Here is a 16278-nt window from a genome sequence, read left to right as displayed (position 1 = left end):
CCACTATAGGAAAGATACACACATCTTTCAGTACACAGCCGCTACGAAGGTGCTGGTTAGTCTGTATTTATCTTCTTTCGCTTAATCGTCTTACAGCCTTTTTCAACAGCCGTCATACGACATCCGTCATAGGCAAATAAAAAAACAGAGGGAAACGTTTCCGGTGGATTTGCACTGTTACCGAAATGCGCTGTTTGTGTATTGCTGACACAAAAAAGCTGTATAAAAGCAGTTTCTTCTCTTTTCTACATTCACTGTCCCGAAGACATGCTCATAATAATGCCGATTCGACACACGAAGCACATTTTTCGCAGGCTCGGTTTTAGAAAGGGGGGAAGCAAATGCCTCGGGATTCCCGATTCAAGGGGCCCCCTAGTCCTGGAGCAGACGTGAAGACAGAGTGAAGACCTTTTTTTGGTTCGTCACCTTCCAGCGAAACGTTACCTCTTAATGTTTTAAGAAAAGAGAGTCCCACAAAAATATCTGCCCCAGGCCCCTCAGCACCTAAATCCGGCCATGATTTATCGTTTCCTTTTACGATGCTCTGTTGCTAATACGATATCAATGTGATTATCCGACTGCTAGCGCGGATAGGTATCATGAACAAACAGCAACAGAAAAAGTATTCTGAGAAGACAGTAAAAAAGGTTGTACACTTGGGATGCCTGACCCGAACACTCCACCTTACTCTAAACATCAGAAAAAAATAACGAAAATTCATTATTTTTCAACCTTCCAGAGTAGACCCCTGGCTGTCTTCGAAACAATTGTTTACATAAATGAACCGCATAATCTCAAAATGTCAAAAGGTAATTAAAGCTTAATATAATAGTAAACTAACTTTTTTGTTTTGAGTGATAGAGGAATATTTTTTTCAACATAGTTTTAGAAAATGTAAAAGTATGAAACTATGTTGAATCACCAATACTCCTATCATCATTGAATAGAGAGTTATAGAGTATTTTATATAAAAGATATTTGAAGTTTAGTTTTCTGTTAGTTTCTGACATATGAAAACGTTGTTCTAAGCAATTAATGGGCAATGAAAACAACCGTTTTTGCCAAAATCACCACTCTTCTTAACTTTTCTCACAAATTTATAGCATATATTTACAGTTCTTACGACAATTTTGAAAATATACAGGGTAAAAATGCAAGGCACGATGGCGATATTTTTTCTGAAGATTAGCTCAAGTATCACATACTGTTACATGTCCCGATTATCCCAATCCACCCATATTAGAGTACGGCGAGCGAAAGTTACAGTAGGTTTCCATATATTTAAGATTTTAACTTCATTGCGTTAAGGAATTATATACCTTTTTAGTTTTCGAAAAATAGAAAAAAAATTTATTGCATTATCTTAAAGTACAACATCTTAAAACCATTAGAACAATTTGTAGCGCGCCTCGCCACGGCCGCATAAGCCAAACTTGAAACTTTATACGCGTTTATCACGGAATGGTGTTTCTCAAGAAAATATTTTGCCGTGTTTACGATTGCGGTGACATTACTGAACCGATTTTCTTCATCGATTTTTTAAAATGTTCGTTTTTTAACTCCCCGGTCGTTGAACGATCGATTTTTGATACACGAAGTTTAACTTTGCCAAAAAACATACAATTTTATTGCAAGTTTCAGAGCTCAACACATGTTTTTTTTCGGGAAGAACGTTCCAGTTTGCACTAGAAATAAAATTCTAATAAAAACGATCATTCAGATACCCGGTATACTTCTAAATTAATGAAATAATATGAGCTTTTTTTAATTCAGTTGATCTGCTGCGTCGCTTTCGTAAACATTACTCTCAAATAATTCTTATGAACAAACGTGTTTTGTTGTTGTTGAATAACTGAACTCTCGAAAATTACTACTTTTATGCAATAAAAAAGGTACTACACGCTTAAAAAAATTCCAAACTTTGCTTTTTTTCTCGAACAAAAAGGTATATAACCCCTTAAGAAGTAAAGGAATAGTTTATTCGGTAAAACTTTAGAAAATATAAAAATATGAAACTTTGCTGAATAAACAAAATTCCTATTTCCATTGAGTACAGAGTTAAGGAGTATTTTATATGGAAGTTATCTAAAACTTAGTTCTTTGTACTTAACTTTTGTTAGGTGCATTTTACAAATAAACGTTGCTCTAGGGAATTTTTGGGCATAGAAAAAATTCGTTTTTGCTAAAGACCACATATCTTCAGGACTTTTCCCTACAAAGTTATAGCACGTTTTAGTTTTTTACTCAATAATTTTAGGAGGCTTTGAGGCTTAGCTCAGATACTACAAACTGTTATAGGTTCCATTTGCTCTAATGCATTTATATCATAGTACGACGAGCATGAACCAGTGGTTTAAGAGTCAACAATCCGTCAAATTTGGTGAAAGCACTGATGACCAAAAATTTAAATACAGAGCGCGAAAAAAATCCAAAACTTCATAATAGTATGCATAAGACATTTATCAATTAAGAAATTGGCGTTTCAATTATGATAATCATAATGAATCTGCAGAATGCTGTCAGTAAAAAAGTACACACAAAGTTTTGCTTCTTTGTTGAAAGTTATAACAAAAAATTCTCCTTCAGTAACAAATTTGTTACTTAATAAGGAATAAGACTTATGCCCGAACAAGTTACAACACATACTGTTGTATATGTTGTATGTGACTAGTTTCTTACATCTCCAATACTTTCGGTGAATGTGTATTAGTTTGTTCGTCACACGCATACGGAGTAGAGAAAAAAAAGTGACAAGAACTGTCAGGAATATTTTTTTCTTCATCATACAGTATGCAGTGTTGACGATTTCGAAGCCTCCATAAAAAAGCAAAACAAAGCCTTGGTGCTACATTCCGTTTCGGAACTTGACCTTCTGTTTGTTGACACAGACTTCGCAGCAAACTGTTTAGTGTACAAGAAAATTGCGGGGCTGGCGCTACGATCCTACTGACACTAACAATCTCTTCCGAGCCGAGACTCGAACATACGACGCTTGTTAGGCCAGCATCGTACCTCGAGACCACCTGGGAGAGGTCATCGAAGCCTCCATATGTTCTTGAAATAACATCTAGGTTGGAAACACAGACCCCATCACTTTATGAATAGCAAACGGGTTTAAGGTTTCGTCTATATTCATTTTTTCCCTTCTCTAGATTCTTTTCTTTTAAACTTCAACATGTTACCCGCTAAAAATTTTTACTTGGTCTTAAATGCCATATTCGTTTTAATGACCTTTTCATTTACATGAGGTAAACGGTGAAGTAAACTAGTGAACACAATGCACAATGGTACAGAAACCAAATATCGAGAGAAATTAGGATCTAGAGCTCTATAGCAATGTTTTAGAGAAAAAGGTTCATCTACAAAGTTGTTACATATGTTAATGAAACATTATCTAAATAATGGGGTGACCCAAATTTTTGATGAAATCAAGTATATAACTTTTTTATCTTTGTAGATAGAAAATAGGTTGTTTTACAATGTTTTTTTTTATTTATATTTTTACGTTCAAACTGTCTTTGAGCGACTTCTAGGCCTTTTCAAGAGAAATAATGTTTTTCATCAAAACATATGGCTTTTTCATTTATTTGTCATTTGTTTTTAAGACAAACATAAAAAATACCTCTTGGTCTCAATTGAAAGGGCGCAGTGGAGTCTATAAATGAAGAAATTAGTAAAGATATATATCCATATTTGAGTAAATTCAATTTAAAAAATGACAAAATTTATACTAATTATTTGTTTTTGCATGCACGCAAATTTATTGAATTAAATTTTCCTAAAACTACAAACAATTACCATTATTTCATTCCAAAATAATTAAAAATCGATCAACTGGATCCAAGGTAATGAATTTTTGAAAATAAAATACATCCAATAAAGTCGTTTTTATGGTCACCCTATTTCGCGACGTGTAACGACTTAACGAAAAAATAAGCGTTTGATTATTTTCGACGAAGAACCATCCCTACAATTTTCAACACAATTCAAGCACTTTGGGTTACCAGTTCTGAAATAAGGTGACCATAAAAAACTTCTTGATTCTATGTATTTTATTTTCAAAAAATCATAACTTTTGAGCCAGTTGATGGATTGTTGATTTTTTTTTTCATCAAATAATTACCTCTAATTTATTTCCTTTAGTTTATTTCTAGTTTCAAGACAAAATACAAATATCTAATGGAAGATGGTAAACCATTGATTCAATACGTAATATCTGTGATTTAAAATACTACAATCAATCTAATCGTATAAAAAGCAGTTCTATCAGTCTCTCTGATCCTTATAGACTTAGAAACTACTTTAGCTATCGACGTGAAAATTCGTGGTAATGGTTAGAAGAGTTCGAGATCCTCCCTCTTCTTGAAGGGAGGGTTCCCATACAATGTAATACAAACTACTGCGTAACTTGAAAACTAATCAAGCAAATGGAACCAATTTTGACACGGTGAGGTTTTTGGGAACAGGAAATAATTCAATGGTAATCTGACACCCCTTCCTTATCTGGAATGAAGGGTTCTACTACACCAATTGAAATTAGTGTAGCAGGCTGGTCTCATTCGAATTGATATTACGATATCCTATAATTATTTTCAAAATTATCAGGAAATTAATGTTTTTTCTACGTAAAACATGGACTATTATATAAATTGTGTTCTTATAATTACATACACTAAACAAAGCAGTATTAACCAGATATGACGAATAGCACTGTTCGTTCATTACGAAGCTAGAATGCCATTTAGCATTCTAACCCACAATAATTTTATTTAATACGAGATATCACACGAAGAAGTAAAATTGGTGACAACGATTTATAACACGCAACAGTGGCATGAATAAGCTGATGGAAAATAAGCAAGAATTATTAAAAATGTTACTACAACAATTATAGTCTGGCCACTAATCGGTAGGTCTTTAAGCGTTGAATTTTACTCTGAATTGCTCGATTCTATAGCACACCTGTATATAGTTCGTATAACAAACAAAGTGCTCTTTCGATCTACGTGATCTACCCGGCATTCCAAAAAATTAATTCTGTATGACGAGTCCATTTTCTTTTTCTTTCTTTTTTAAAGATTGGAAGGATTGAGCAGAAAATAAAACCTATTTGGAGTGATGTTAAATCTGTCAGACGCTGGCATTCCATTAAATTCCAGCTCTGTAAGTGTTAATATTCCCTTCGTTGTGTGTCTCCTCGAGCTCTTGAGATTTGTAGTATTGATCACCCACCAGGCTGCAATAATCGAATTAAATCGTTCAACAGATAATTAAATTATCTAATAATAAAGCCAAGATAGCCACCGTCGGACATTGAATACAACTGGAAGAGATAAAACGGGCAACCATCCGTCCCCGCTGCAATTGGCAACGTAAATAATGTTTCTGAGCTACTTAAACGTTCATACTATCAAATTCTGGTTTACGGTTTGTCGCCCTTCAACGGAGCCCCGAATCGCCGAAGTGTGCTCAACGTGTTAAAACTCAGAAATTTATTACTTTTTGATACGTTTCGTGCAGCAGCACTGTAAGTCCTCCTCTTCATTCGTTCGTGTCCGCCACGGCAATTTGCCACAACCATGCAGCTTGGCTTCATCATACATATGTAACAACAAAGCCTTCCGGTCTTTCTGACAAAAAAAAAACCTCTCTGCTCGTACACTTAACGAATAGCCAATAAAACGATTCGATTGGTTGTAAATTGATAAATTGGATTTACATGGCAGTGGGGACCCACCAAGCGGCGATGATGGAATGAATATTTTACGAGACCCGATGCCAAAGCCACAACTGTGTTGTTCTTCCAGTTGTCGTTTTCGATGCAGAAGAATGGAAACCCAAGCTACTGATCGAGAAAAAAAAATCCATTAAATTTGTTTGGAAATGTAAGAGGTTTAAACGCAAATGGCTTTTTTCTGAGAAGAGGCTTTTGCTTAGCATGAATGCATTTTGGTGACACGAAAAGACCAACACGGGTTTCTCCCATCGAAATCGAAATTGATTGTAAACAGATGATAAAGTTCATGTCGTAAATTCGACGAAGATTTGATAAAACGTTTCAATTATGGTTTGGCGGCGAAGGTGCTTATCCGTTTGAAACATAAAAATTGAAAACTGCTAGAACAAAGTAAAACCAATCTGAGCTTCTCTCTATACTACCTAACTTTTAACAGATATTTATTCTTAGCATTTGAAAATCAAATAAAATTTAATACACTGAAATACGGAAAATCTTCTTCTTAATTTCAATGAAAACAATGATTTATTTTTCTCGGTTTGCTTTTTGTTGAGTTCTTGTGTTAGCACGAACGAAGCATAACTGGAATTACTTGTTTCGCTTGTTCAAAAGTTGCCCAGGAACTCGTCGTGCTTGTACCTGACAAGCACAAAATGTTAATAAATAACGTTTATTGCTGTTTAGAGGAAGCCCAAAATCAGATTAGTCCCTTTCTCGGTGCCCACGGAATCTGCCCACCGGTCTGGTCGAACCGTCAAGCGCGCCGTTTCTACCGCTGCTTTACAACCCCATTGCAACAACGTGCGGGGTTTCAACCGTATGAAGCGAATCGAAGTGGTGCTTGTTACGCTTTCGAAATTTATTGTATATATTTAGTGCGAGAAAATGCAAATTAAAATCCACTGCCTGGCTGCCGGCTGCGGATGAAATCCAACGTTTTATGTTAGATACTTTCCTTCGCAAATCTCAGCTTGAATTACACCGGATCTGGCAGTGGTTTGTTCTCTCCGCAAATTCGTGGAAATTATTATTAACAAGCTTAACGATTTAAAAGCAACAGGCTGCGATCGGTTATAACGGACACACTAAACTTGATTCATGTATCAAATAACCGTTATGGAAAAGTATGGTGCTTTGTCCAATGTTTTATGTGCATAGTGCGAAGCACCTTTTGAGAAATGAATCTGTGTTTATTCATAAAATTGAAAAATTTTGCCAGGCAAAACTTTCGTGTGAAGTAAGAAGTTATCGATTTCTCATTGGAAGTTCTCATCGAAAACAACTCAGTGCAGATTTCGCGTGAATTTATTTCTTCTCATCCTCCAACGGCAGCGATAAAAAAGTAACTTTCGTAACCGTCGTCACTTTTTCTATGATTTTATAGTTTTCCATTTTAAAACCTGTAGCACAAAGATAACCTTACAATATGCCTAATAACAAAAATTGACCACCTGCAATATTATTGCTAAAATAACAATTCTTAAATCAAATTTTATAAAACTAATGGCCAAACATAAAACGGGATTATTTTTTTGAAGAAAAAATATCGACTTACAAAAATTATTGGCCAGCAGAAACAACGTTTTTGGAACAAAATTTCAAACGGCTACAATTTACTCACGCACGTCAGTTGATGCTGAATCGTTTTCTGAAATGTTCTGATTACACAGTGCAACAATTAATTTGCCTGGGCTTCTTTGTACGTTTTTTCAAGTTTTTTGATACAAAAACATTACTGATTACTGAGAGCTAAACTTCCGGTAAGCATGTCTTTGTGAACTAAAGTGAGCAAAACAACAACAAAAAATCGGATATAAAATCAAGCCGTTTGTATACTTTAGTTAGCGTCGGTCGTGCTGAGGAAGAAGGCCTTGTATCGACTCTGATTGGTCAAAACATGCGTTCAGAAAGGCTCTTTATTTTTCATTAGTACAATAGTCAGCATCTCAAAATCACAATTTTCCGCATTTTTGTGGACGCGTAGCTAATTTAGCATTTGCGAGTGCCAAAAAACTTAACCTATGGAAGCTATTTTGTTCCACTTTGAGCTTGTTCGTGGGCTGTAGGTCAGTAGTGAAGCATTTTAAGTTTTCACGGTGAATTTGAGGATTGCCGTTAGATACTTATCAAGCATTCATTTATGTTTCATGGAAAACTCCCGGGACGCAACTTTACGGGGTCAATAGAAACAACGCTATAGCCAATACTTTTACACGAAAACAAGCAGTTTCTAGAAATGTAATCATATATTTTTGTAAAATGATGCCCAAAAACATATTATGTACATTCTCACCTTCCATCTTGCTCAGGACTTACAAATGAAAAGGTACAAAAACGTACAAAAAAAACGAATTCGCTTCGCCTGACGCAAGCTGCAAGACTGTCCCTTCGTCAAGCGGCCACGAAAAATGGAATAAACTTTCTCAGTTACCATCAGAACCCTAACTAGCAGACAACCAAGCTATTAGCCAAAAACTTGACAAAAGTCTGGTTCATTTGCTGCATGAATTGACAAAGATAACCACAACCCGAAAGAAACGGCCCAAGATTCCGGTTCTGCCAGTACAAAATGTAACTGGACGCCGTGTCTAGACGAAGTACAAGAAGATCCTGAAATGGAAATGCACAGAAATTGACGATATGAAATTGTCGAAATCGATTTTTGTTGTCTCGAAAAAAATCCTCTCGAAAAAAAACTTTCTGGGATAGTCTTCTAGCTCGGATACTTTCGGACTCCTAAAAAGTCGAGTCTGTAAAGAAATTATTTTGAGAGACAGCACCAGGTTTAGAAGAGTCATGCATTCCTTCTTTTTCCAATTTTTCTCCCTGTCATTCTATAGCTTGTTAATTCTTGGCTTTGGTCGTCGTTGCTTCTCGAATATCGAAAAAATATACTGTTTCAGATTACGCAACAGAAGACTGCTTCGAATGTCTGTCTGTCTGTGGGAATGAAATGTTGTGACTATACCTGGTTCAGGGAAAGAGGCTGTTGCACGAATGAGTATGAATTTTCATGGAACTTTTTTCGAGATGACAAAACTTTTGATACCTACCGCCAAACAAAATACGAAAAGACGATTGCCATTGACTTTTTACTGTTTGTCATGCAATAGATATCAACTCGAATGTTGTTATCGAATTGACCATCGATTAAACTACGCAACAGTTTATTTAAACGGCACGCGCGTTGCACGGTTAGCGGTATCGCTAAAGATAACAAGAAAACACTTCATCAACGCAACTAGTACTGAAAGTGAGTGATGCGGGCGCGCGAAACCACTGTTTCTCTAATTCCGTTTTGTTACAATCATACTTCGATATAAAGCAAGCTTGATATAACGTAACTTTTTTAAATATCTTAAAATTAAAGTACAACAATTTTTTTTGTGTTCAATGTTCCGAATAAATATTTTTAATAAATTTTGAAACCAATAAGTACCATAAAATGGGGTTAAATTAAAATTTTTTTTTTCAATGTTTTGTGATTGGTTATGTTTGTTTACGGAAATAGTCTCAAAAGGGCATAAGACAGGTTTATATATACTGCCAGGTGAAGGTAAATAAGCTTATGCGTATCTTTGAGTAACCATCAAGAATTTCGCATCAATGAAAAAAATATCGATTTAACGTAACTCGATAAAAAAGTTGTCTTATATCGATGTATGACTGTAGTTATTGATTTAGGTTACCCTCTTTTTGATATTCTCGAAATTCACATTTTTTAACAAAACCCAGGAGAAACTTCTGGCTAGGTATGCTATGCTGTCGACCGTGTTGGGGAAAGCAAGCATTAAGCGACCAATCCGAGGTCGAAATATGCGTTTCAACAAGGCTTGACAATTTTCAATAGTATAATAGTTCAAATAATCAAATATCAACTTTTCAATCGATTACTTTAAGGACTGAAGAAAATCGGTTTGTAACTGACTGAGTTTAAATTGATTAGAAAGTAGACAATTTTAGTAAGACCTAGTTCTACGACAAAAATCTGCATCCAAAAATTTACCTTGTGGGTAAAACTACTCTACTAACATTCAAACAGAAATTAAAACAAAACCATCAACACAAAATTTTCAATATACAGAGTGAGTAATAAAAAATATAACGGTGCTATTTGCTTCCATTTACATGCATCACTCACGATCAGAGATGCCAGATTAATGCTTAAATCCACGGATTTTCTCACAAAAAAATCTCGCATCTCAGCTCGTGATGTAGATGTGAAAAAGAAGGAATTAAAAAAGGTAAAGAAATACAAATAGAAGGAATGGAAAAAGAAAGAGAGGAATAAGATCTGACATTGTAAACCACCGCTCGCGCACTCAGGGCCGGATTTAGGACAGTTTCGTGGGGCCCTCTTTTTTTTTAAATAGAGGTAAGAAAGTTTTTAATTTTCAAATGAGTTAACGCTTCCTGGAAGATGACGAGCAAAAAAAAGGTCTTCATTCTGTCTTCACGTCTGGCCCAGGCCTAGGAGGGCCCCTCGTGACAGAAGGCCCGAGGGTCCCCCTTTGTCCCCCCCCTCTTAAATCCGGGCCTGCGCGCCTGGCGCAGCCATTTTAAATTTCGAACATAGATAATATTAGAATTCTTGGTTTTGTCCAACAGTGCTGGGTAAGTGAATACCCACAGGAATATTCTCCGAGTAGGTATTACGTCTCATATTACCCACGTCAACCGCTGACCCTGCAAAACCCCTGATGTTATTTTAGAGGATTAACCAAAACTTTATACAGATTCTCAACCAATAAATGGTAATTGCTCGAGTGATTGTGCTGAACGATTCCTTGAAAACTTGGGCAACCACTTCGATACACCATTCTTGATCTGGCTGAAACATTACACTGATATTTTTATGGACTAAAGATGTTATTTCATGATATTAGTAATTTTTTGAATCTAATTTTCAAAAAGGGCTTAAATAAAAAGGTTATCTTCAGAGTTTGTTTGATCGATGTGACGTCTTCGGTAAAATTGTGGACAATTATTTAATCTTTCCGACATCCACATACCGAACATACACGGTATGAAAATTATGATAAAATTTGATTTGCGTATCATAATAATTTTATCATTGAAAAAAAAATTGGAAAAAATGATTTATTTTCTTTGATATTTTTATTTCTCCTAGATTAAACAACTATAACTTTGTAGTTTTCGAAGGAAAGAATCATAAAAGTGGGTTCTCTGAGATACAAATTTAATTTATAATAAATATAAACCCTCTCCCAGCTAGTCTCAAGTTATGATGCAGAGCTAACAAGCCAGTCGTCGTAGGTTCGAGTCTCAGCTTCCGGCAGCCTCCCCGGCTGTTAGTGTCAGAGGATCGTAGCATTAGCCGCGTAATTATCCTGTACACTGAATAGGTTGCGAAGTCTGTGTGTAATAAACAGAGGGTCAAGTTCCGAATCTAAATGTAGCACCAGGGTTCTGCTTTGGTTATTTAATGCTTTGCTTATTTAATTAAATTATATTTTGTTTGTTTCCTAAATTTGTTCGCCTTACGACGTAATTTTTTATAGAAGGACAAAATTACTATCTACATTGTTGCCGAGGACATCAATCATACAAATCTTGTCGTTTTTTTTTTCTTTTTTCCTCAATTTCAACTTTTTTTGCCATCTCTATAACTATGATCCGGCAACCATCAATGTTTAGCTAACCTTTTGTATGAAATAAAAAAAATTTTATGATACATTATTAACATTTTCCTCTCATTATGTTTTTTTTTCTTCAAAAATAAATTTTTACGGTTTATATTTCTTTATGAAAAGACAAAACAGTTGTCTGCAATTTTAGTAAAGAGTCACTCCGATCGTACAAACCGTTCTGGCTCTAAAAATATTTGTAATCATCGCTGCCGTTTTTACATCGACCTTTCTCAAAAATTAGTCACGATAAAAATACTAATAGCACAAAATGACATCTTTAGCCAAATCGGAAGTGATAATTTAAAAAAAATCTTTTCTACTGGATACATTTAATTAAGAATAACACGAGGGCCAATTGTTACAGTCCAATTATTTTAAATTCCAAAAAAAAGGGCTTGGAAAAACGTGCGTGCAGTCCGTTCATATTCTCCTGGCGGGTTAACTCTTAAATTCGTATGACTAAAAATTCTTCAAAGTAACAAGAAATCAGTTTAAATTACGATGTACTTTAAACCTCCAAAAAATCACTTTATTTGTAGGTACAAACATCGTAACATAGATTTCCATAGCAATCGAAGCATGCAGCCATTTTATTCAACAATCTTTGTGTCGTTCAGCGCTAAATCGACCATAAACTGTATGATATAACAAAACTTTTATCTTGTGCGTGGAAGGCCTGCAACAGCTTTTAAGCATATATTGCAAAAGAAAAACAATATTTTATACCGGTGTTCCGACTACAGTTTAACCATTTTTTCCCGCAGCATACAACCAGTAATGATACTTTTTTTCATCTTTTCAAACAACCTTTGCATTACATAAAGCTTTGGTTACCCCTTTTTTTATCACATCCAATTACACTAGTACATATGAATAGAGACATTTATGGTTTGTCCAGCCATTTTCAAAATTACGCATGATTTAATTTACAACTCAACCATTTGAATTTCATTACTGAAAAAAAAATTACACCCACTTTGTTTACACATCACTTATCACAACATGATATGACCTCACATATACCAGAACATGTAATGACATAATGTAAATCATAATAACACAACAATGAAATACTCTATCATTTGTGTGTCAAGTCGTAGGAATCTAAGTCCGCATTAAATTTATGCAACGAATCACCGGATAGAAATGATCAAACAAATCTGCTAGATATGTAACCGAGTATAGCTTAGAACGAGCTGTAATTATTGATTATTACTCTAACGACAAATAGAGAAGCGCTTTAATAGTGATAATCTAGGATACACATTAGAGAAAACAAAAACATGTACCAAATCATTTAAATAACACAGACAATCTGTACAACTGTTTGGTAGCATTGGTAGTAACACGATACACAAATCCACATAGGAGTTCAAAAGCATTAGCACATTAGATTCCACCGGAAAATGTCACCCCCATGAAAAATTAAAAGAAAATGAAAAACACTATTTCATTCGGATAGCTCATAAGTATATACACGAAACAACGAAAACTAGTATTATTCTGAGCTAAGCGAATACAAACAACCAAATTTCAGCTAGTCGACGTGTGTCTCAAACTAGCTGATAAATTGATTTGGACGCCGTGTCGCACTAGCGAAGCGTATAATTAATCTCGTTCATCACTCAGACCGTAGAAACCGAGACCCCAATATTTTCGCCCTTTTCGCGCAAACGGTCGCCATTCTGCCATATATATTTAGATTACTTTCCATCACATCGAAGCGAGAGGGAGCGGAAGAGAATGCGGAGCGAGCGTGTTGTAAGTAGGATTTCTACTCCGATAATACCCAGTCCTGTCACCTACACAAAAAATAGAAAGAAAACAAAACAGCAACAAACATAATCGACATCATCATGGAAATCGTTCGGAAAGCTCGTCATTTGCGACCTTGGGTGATCCATCTAGGCCGTGGTATACAACCAACCAAAGTCACCCATTGTACACCACACACACAAACACACCGCCAAGCGAGGCTGGCTCATCATGTAGCCTCCACCGGACAGTCGAGTACCGATGAACGTCGTGCTTTGGACTAATAATCAACCATCCGAGCCAGTCAGTAACTACGAAGTCGTTACCTTTGCACGCGATCCGATCACAGCCTGTGGTGGTCTACGGCACCTAGAGGAAATCGAAACTTACAGTGAAGGCAAAGAGCTTGAAAGCGCTTTTGCGTGTCCTTCCCTAGGTGAACAGATTTGAACACGAGCAACCCCACTGACATACTCATTAATAGTGCCACAAATCAAAGTGAGAGCGGAGCGGAAGCAACCCTAGTGGGCTTACAACTATTGCCTGATTACCCATGCGGTCACCTTTTCCGTACCGTTTATAAATCAGTTTATAAGCAGGTGGCAAAAGTACGTGAGGGAATCAACTTGCTATTTGATAAACGGGTTGTTGAGAGAGCGTTTAAACTCAACCACAGTGTTGCTTCTGTTTCCGGTATTTGTTCTAATTAATACTGACTGACAGCTCAGCCTATGTAATAAATAATGGTAACTGTAAAAGATTATTGAAATAGTTCTTTTTTATCATGATTTTTTCTTATGATACCATGCGTCCCCTTCACATCACAATGGAAAGCATCTGTTGGTTCTCACAAAGCTATTATATTTTATTTTCTTTCAAAACTATTCAATTTGTACAAACTGTTCACACAGGGGAGAGTTTTTCGGCCCGTCGTTGATTTCCTCCGTAGACCAAACATAATTCTCCATCGAGAACAGAAAAAAGTACCAACAGCTGTGATCGCTGGTGGTGCTTGCAAGGGAACCGGTGAACCTCTTTCCCCTTCATATGAACAACTCTATAAAGCGAAAAAAAAACAACTCTCGCGATGACATCAACTGGCTGCCATCAGAGAACTCACCAAATATCCTCGCCAATCTGTCACGTAGGAATACTTGAATACAACATTCACCGTCTGTGCGACGGGGCCAGAGAGCCCGCGCAAACATCATCCGTTCAGCATCTGAATCAACTCGTATCGCCGCCTCCTTGCCGCCGGTCCTTCACCCGGGCGGCTAGGAAACATACAGACATAAACGAGAATCTTTACCAGCAAACCACATCAAAAACTCTCAACTTCGCCGACACGTTGTTGTTGATCTTACTCAATTGAAGTGTGCATTTATGGTGTTTTTAGAGAAATTTTACTATCGACGATTAAGTATAACATCAAGCCTCAAAAGCCGAATCAAATCAATTTAGCCGTAATTGAATTAGGATATAGTTTTGTAAAACCAAAGACTGAAGTGAATCCATAGATTAGACACTGAACGTTCGTTTTTCCTCTTAAAAACCAAACAACCTAATTATATATATAAACAAGAAACCATCGTGTTCGTAAGTTCTGGTTAGCAGGTTGTTAACTAAATTACCAGAAAATGAAGTGAGTGAACATATCTGCTTTTATTGAAACAACACACACATATTCGTTTAGGGATGTTCCTGCAAAGCGGGTAAATATGGTAGTTGATGTTTGTTCCATTCGTTTCCCGTAAAATATGCAATTGTTTCTATTTCAAACCTGTCAGTTAACGATTGAGTAACTCATTTTATCATTCCTCCGAACCATACGAAAAAGATTCGATCTCCATTGGCAACTCGGTTGAATGCCTGCTACAATCAATATTCGTCCAAATTGAAAACAGTCATCCGTAGTTAGATTGTTCATCACAAAATTCGAGCTATTTTCGACCATTATTATATTATATTATATTTACACAATTGCCATGGTTTGAAGTTTATTTCGGTAAAATTTAATCATTCAGGAGTTTTCGAGTTTGTTACAGTTCAACCTAGATAGTTTAGTTAGCGAGTTTACGTATTCCCAGTATTGTTGGTTACTAGTTCAGTTACCTATTGAAAAAATAACATAAATCTAAATATATAATTACAGCTGTTGAAAACACGACTGCGGAACTTCAGACAATTGAAACACAACACAGAAACATTACAGAAAAATCTACACGACATAAAACTTGCTTGAAACGATGGTTATGAAACTGTTCGAATATTGTTTTTATACATTCAATTGATTGGTCATGTACCGTTGTTATAACGCTAATTCTCAAACGCTGTACTGCCTATTCTTTTGCTTTGGAAATCCGAATGTTATTGAAAATAACTTAACTCAAAAATTTTAATGGAAAGAAGAGTTCTTCGAGAAAAAAAAACTAGCTGTTTTGGCATTAAACGCCAGATATCATCGGAATAAAACTGGAGGCCTATCAGGTGAGATACGTGTTTAATCAGTCATTAAAAATAGCAATCTTTCCGAAATTGTGTGTATACTTCCATCTATAAATACAACAATATATTACCATATTTCATATCTCCAAATGCAATGAACAGTCTATAAATCGAGATTTGTTTCAATTTTAGCTAAGGCTTGGAAAGTGCAGCTTAAATTGTTTTATTCCGCCACTTGTTTGTGGCGATCATTTTCTTTATCGTTGAGATGGGATGTGTGGTCTAAGAGTTTTCCCTTAAAAAAATCACAGTATTCGGGTTTTGAGGGAATCACTTTGTCTACTACCATTTGCAGTTCGCCCACTGTAATCAAGTGTTTCATCAAATGTGTGCTATAGAGCGTTGATGATCGCACCACCACTGGTAGTATTGAATATTTTGTTGGCCGCGCATAAAATTTGCTTTCCGCTGTGCCCTCCAGTAGCTGTGCCAGCAAAATATCCTGCAGCGTACGATGGTAACTGTTGCTGCCGTATGAAAAATAAAGGTAACATGCTCCGCACTGCCTGGAAGTTGACTCGTATGCAGCTCTCGTTTCTCAATGTCGCATACCTCTAACAGCTATACTCCACTCGCTGTTGTGTTACAAACTAGACTGAAGCTGAATTTTCTACACGCAGTCTTTTGTAT

The 16278-nt window shown here is 36.0% G+C and overlaps 1 protein-coding gene and 1 long non-coding RNA gene across 6 annotated transcripts in view; both read left to right on the top strand.

The window, feature by feature from the left end:
• Window positions 1–15711, top strand: part of LOC129730606 (uncharacterized) — a 50544-nt gene extending 34833 nt beyond the window's left edge. Inside the window, exons 3-4 of the long non-coding RNA XR_008728887.1 lie at window positions 14540–14855; window positions 15296–15711. This is a non-coding gene — a long non-coding RNA (uncharacterized LOC129730606). The remainder of the gene's footprint in view (window positions 1–14539; window positions 14856–15295) is intronic.
• LOC129730604 (uncharacterized) overlaps window positions 1–16278 on the top strand; it is a 583914-nt gene that overhangs the window by 446192 nt on the left and 121444 nt on the right. The gene's annotated exons all lie outside the window — the stretch shown is intronic.

The sequence above is a fragment of the Wyeomyia smithii genome, chromosome 3, assembly GCF_029784165.1.
Source record: "Wyeomyia smithii strain HCP4-BCI-WySm-NY-G18 chromosome 3, ASM2978416v1, whole genome shotgun sequence".
Taxonomy (NCBI): Eukaryota; Metazoa; Arthropoda; class Insecta; order Diptera; family Culicidae; genus Wyeomyia; species Wyeomyia smithii.
Note: the sequence above shows the minus strand (reverse complement) of the source record. Positions and strands in the feature narration are given on the sequence as shown.